At 44.7% G+C, this 5386-nt stretch overlaps 1 pseudogene; it reads left to right on the top strand.

Moving 5' to 3' along the window:
- Positions 1–740: 740 nt before the first annotated feature.
- On the top strand, positions 741–2159 carry LOC133376108 (coiled-coil domain-containing protein 85B-like; annotated as a pseudogene).
- Positions 2160–5386: the final 3227 nt, after the last annotated feature.

The raw sequence follows: 5386 nt of genomic DNA, 5'->3' as shown, positions 1-5386 counted from the left end.
TTGGGAAATCTCTGGCAAAATAAATAGGCATGTTTTACCTATCTCTGCTTGGAAGGTGTGAAACCTACTTCACTTCTGTGACAAGAAACCTGCTTTTCCAATGCTCTGATGAGGTTGCTTAGAATGAAAGCACAACTTTTGCATGAACAAAGAGTTAGGCTTCCGCATCACAAAGCGAATGTACCGTGGAGTAGACCCTCTTTCTTTTCCTTTTTCATGATTGGGTGCTATCATGCAGAAAGTAGAGCAAGAACTCCATTTTCAGAACCAAATAATGTATACATGTTTTGTGTCACAATGAAAGACGTAAGCCAAAAATCAATCTAAGTGCAGGCTCCTGTGCGGAGGTTTTATCCACATGATCCAACTCCAGAGAAGGTTTGTGTATGGAGAAGGGAGGTGTCTTTCTCCTCACCTGTTGATTTTTCAGCTGACATTCGGTCTCTACATTCATTCGTAGAAGGTTAGATTTTAGAGTTCCCCCTACAAGAAACAAAACCCAACATTTAGCTATGGGGGAAAATACTAGATTGTATTCAACAAAGTCCTTTAGAGTAGACCCACTGAAACTAAGAAATCTGAATGAGTCATGCCTATTAGCTTTAATGAGTCTACTGTGAATGAGTCTACTATTCTGAAGCCAAAGCAAAATCATAGAAGTCACTAGAACAGGGGTGGAAACCTCCAATCCAACTCACTAGGTCTCCCCATTTGACCCACGATGCAATTTCGGCTAAGCCATGGCCATCTGTCCTACACTTGACATCATATATGAGGTCAGGTATGGGGCATGTAAAGTGGCTTTGCTGACACTGCACATTGTCAGGCATTTGGGAAGCACTATGCAAAGTGCTTGGTGAGCCCTGTGTTCAGTGCTTCCCAAGTGCCTGACAACCAGCTTCTGCACAAAATGCTTCTCCACAAAGTGCTTTGCAAGCTCTGTGTTTAGCACTTAGTAAGCACTGAACACTGGGCTTGCAAAGCCTCTTTTGCAGTGGTTCTCAAATACCCAATATACGAGCTTGTGAAGCATTATACAAGGGGCTTTGCAAGTTCCTTTGGAAAGAAAAAATGCTCCATTTTTATAAGGAGTATTTTCCCCCCAAAGAAAGTGGTTTGTATTTAAAATCCTCACTGCTTTGAACATAAACAGCTTTTTCTGCAAAAGGGAAAATGTCCCACTTTTAGAAACATTTTCCCCTCTGCAGAGACTTCAAAAGGGCTCCCTGTAACCAACCATCAGCTGATTGTCGGTTAAACATAGCCTCTTTAATTGGCATTGGGAGCACATCCTGAAAGGAGGTTGCACTGCAGTGACCTCATATGAACTTTGGCAAGTGTCAATCATCTGTTGTCAGATGGGACAGAAAGGTGTCCTACTGGTGCGTGGTGAAGATAAATATCTGGCCTGCTGAGCTACAAAGGTTTCCCATCCCTGCACTAAAGCATACTACCCTTCACTGATTTCGCTTAATTCAAAGTTGAATCTGTTATCTGAACTTAATATTGGAATTTTGAGACGTGAAGCTGGTGTATGCAGAGAAGGGCTACCTAGACCAGGAGTAGCCTACATGGTGCCTTCCCAATGTTGTTGAATAACATCTCCCATCAGCCCAGGTAGCATGGCCAAAGGCCAGGGATGATGGGTGTTATAGCCCAACAACGTCTGGAGAGCACCACGCTTGCTGCCCCTCCTCTAGGCAACAAGACATACTGTCATTAGGAGACCTCTGCGAAATCCGTAAGCTGAAGACAGTTAACGGGGGGTGGCAGGCCGAGAACGGTGAGCTGTGCAACCTGTGCTGCTTCCTTGATGAGGACTGGCTCAAGGCCAAGCGCCTGGTGCACCACTGGCAGCTCTTCAGGCACCACGTGGTGCAGGTGCTGCACGACGAGGTGGCCACCTGCCTCCACAAGCTGGCCAGCTTGGAGGGCCTCCAGGAGTGCCTGGCCAAGGACAACCTGGAGCTGAAGGAGCTCTGCCTGGCCCTCGAGGAGGAATGCGCCTCTACGCAGCCCCAGCCCAGCCCCGCCCCGCTGGCAGCTCCTCGGAGCTTAGCCTGCCCTGTGGGCACTGCAACCTGGGCAATGGCAGTTCCAGCACCGGCAGCGTCGGCAGCCTGGACCAGCTCCACCCTGCGTGCACCCCCAACTACTAAACCCGCGAGGAGGACACCTCGCTTCCTTCACCCCCGCACGGGAAGATGGGTGTACTCTGCCCTAGCCCGTGGACTCTCCATCCTTTGCTCCGTGCTCCTGGCATCAAAGAACTGGATGGGGCACTATGTTTGCCTCTGTTCCTATTTCTTCCACCCGGCTGAAGATGTCATGCCTGGGGAAACTCATACCTGTCTCAGTCCCAAAGAAGGGCAACGGTGGATGTATGAAATTTATTCTGAGTTTATTTCCTGGACATTTTTTTTCTTAATAATGTTATTTGTTTTTTAGTTTAAATTTTGTAAATTGTATTGCTTTCCTTGATGTATTTTTATACTTGTGTTTATTTTTCTTTGTAAGCTGCCTTGAGGGCCTTTGGCTGAAAGGCAGGGTATAAATAATAATAATAATAATAACAACAACAACAACAAAACAAGAACAACAACAACAACAACAGCGACAATAATAATAATAATAATAATTTAAAAAAAACATGTGTTCTCCCTCATAGACAGCCCCTTCCACCCCTACCCTTTTCAAATCTGGCCTTCCTTGTTTTGACTGTCTCCGACAGAAACGATCCATTTTGTTGTCCACAAGCACCAACATGTTATTTTGTACAAAAAAATCCTGAGCTGAAACATGTGTGCAAAATAAGATGTGCTTTCACTTTTAATAATAGGTTTTTTAAGTTAGTAATGTTTTCAAAGCAGCTCAGAGTTAGTCTGGTGTAACGGCTGGAGTGCTGGACTAGGACAGTAGTTCCCAAATGTTCCCCCCCTGCCCCATCTGAAAATTACTGAGAGTCTTGGCAGACCACTTTATGGCTTTTCTGCAAGTCATTTAGCCATTGTAAAGCACTGTACTAGATGCTATATATATATATATATTTTAAGGATGATATGGAATTCAAATTTTAATTCAATAAAATGCAGTAAGAAATAAAAGAATCAACAAAAATATAATCAAAAGCCATCTGAATATTTTAATGTGATGGATGCAGGGTGTAGTCACTGGGCATCTCGGGGGGGGGGGGTCTTAGAACCCTTACTTTTTTGGGAGCAGAATCCCAGCAGAGTTTCAGCAAGGTCCCTAAGTCTCCAGCATCCTATGAGCCAGTCAGCATGAAAAGGGAGTGTGCTAGCCACTAACATGCTTCTTTGTCCTTTCCCACTGATTGGAGCCAATCAGAGAGAAAGAAGGTGAATCAACCACTGAGAAGACCCTTCTCAGTAGATAACACTCTCCCCTCTCTTGCTGATTGGCTTCTAGGGACTCGGTTGTTGTGGGAGAAGGCATAAACAAGGGTCTCATTCTCAATCCAGCAGCAAAAAAAAAAAAAAAATAGCATGGGAGGGGGCATGGCTGTGACTATCATGAAGGGCCCCTGTACTTCTGAATTTGCCCCTTCCCAACTGGATGGATGTGCTTATAGCGTTAAACAAAGTTCTTCAGTGTTCAGTGTAACATTTACAGTATAACTCTGACTCTTAGTCACTCTTTCTGTTGTGTACCTTCTCTCTTAGCTCCTTTCCCTCTTTTTGCTCCTTCCTTTCCGTGTATGGACTCTCCACTCCTATCAAGCACCTTGCCAGTCTCTTTACCCCACTTGGGACCTTATCCTGTCTTGCCTCCAGCCATGGCTTTATTCCTCTGAAGAAGGCAGAGCCTCCTCCCTGCTCTCGCCCCGATGCCTCCAGTCCATCCCTCTCACCTACCAAGAAGACTACCAGGTTCTGACAACAATGAAGCAGCCACTGTGCTTGCTGTTCTCCGCATACAAGTAGCTAGGCCAGCCTTTCCCAACCAGTGTGCCTCCAGATGCTGTTGGACCACAACTCCCATCAGCCAGCATTGCCAATGGTCAGGAAAGATGGGAATTGTGGTCCAACAACATCTGGAGGCACACCGGTTGGGAAAGGCTAAGCTAGGCTATTCCACAGATTCACCACCACAGACCATCTGAATGAAGCTCATGGACCACCCTTTGAGAACCCCTGAACTAGGAAAAGATCCAGAATCAAATCTCCATTTATTTGTAAAGCTCAGCTGGGTAATATTGTGCCATTCAGAATCTCTCAGTCTAACCTACTTCACAGGCTGTTGTGAAGAGAAAATGGTTGTGAGTACTCCATATGCTCTTTGGAAGAACCTCCTATTTTTATTTTTATTTTACAAAAGGGAATGATGCATTATTTTTTGCTAAATCCTTTGCCATTCCATATTCAGTCCAATGCGAAGTCAAATGACTAAGTTTAAACTTGCCAAGAAGAGTTAGAAAACTGCTGACAGGCCCCCTACTTGCCCAGATGTTGCTAGGCAACAATATAATTAACTATCTGTTGCCTCTGTTGATTTTTTGCAAGCAGTGCGAAGCCTTGTAAGTAGGTGCCTGTTAATTTGAGATCAAGAATTATTTCAGCTGGGACCAACTTCAGAAGGCAGATAGGAAAGAAGCATTTGGGGCTCAATTTCTCTTCTTTCCTTCCCCAGAGACGACTCTACACAGCCTCAGGTCTCGACTGTTACGAGGTTCCTTTGGTCAGCAGAAACCAGCAGCGCATGCAAGATCTGAGGCTTCTGCAACTCAGTTAAGATTTATTTCATGGAGCAAGCTCTGTCTGAAAGATAGACTGTTCAAGAACCAGAAAATGACAGAGAAGTATCACATTAGCATCCAGCGATGGGGAGTCAGCAAGTGAGTGAGAGGTAACATGAAAAAACATCTTTTTTCTTTCCCTCTAGGAAAAGAAGCGGGGGGGGGGAGGGAGGAGAGAAAGCACCATGAAAATGTGCAGGTTTAGGACAAAGGGAAAAGAAGAACAATGCGGGAAAGAGGACAAGGGATGGCCTAAGGCATTAAGTCCATTTACATTGAAGAAGAAAAGAAACAGAAAGCTACATTTCAATTGGTAGGAAAAATAGACTGGCACCCAATAAATAAATAATAATCAATCACATTTTAAGAGCAAATACAGCCAGACTTTGAAGCTCCTGTTGTTATAGATCAAATGGCATGGATTCTACCTAGGGAAGCAATGCCATTTTTCACAAGGCTGCTGGAGGAAAATTCCGTATTACAAGGTTGTTTACCTTATGTTCAGCCAAGGCTAGCATTAACTGCTGATGAAGTGGCAGAAAATCAACAGATGTAGGTTTTTGGTTGGAGATGCAAAGGGGAAAGATGTACCTGCTGAATTTAGACCTATCAGGTTTTGTGGTGGAAGGC

The sequence above is a fragment of the Rhineura floridana genome, chromosome 2 (genome assembly GCF_030035675.1).
Source record: "Rhineura floridana isolate rRhiFlo1 chromosome 2, rRhiFlo1.hap2, whole genome shotgun sequence".
In the NCBI taxonomy this organism is placed as follows: domain Eukaryota; kingdom Metazoa; phylum Chordata; class Lepidosauria; order Squamata; family Rhineuridae; genus Rhineura; species Rhineura floridana.
The sequence above is the reverse complement of the archived record's forward strand: the minus strand, read 5'-3'. Positions and strand labels throughout refer to the sequence as shown.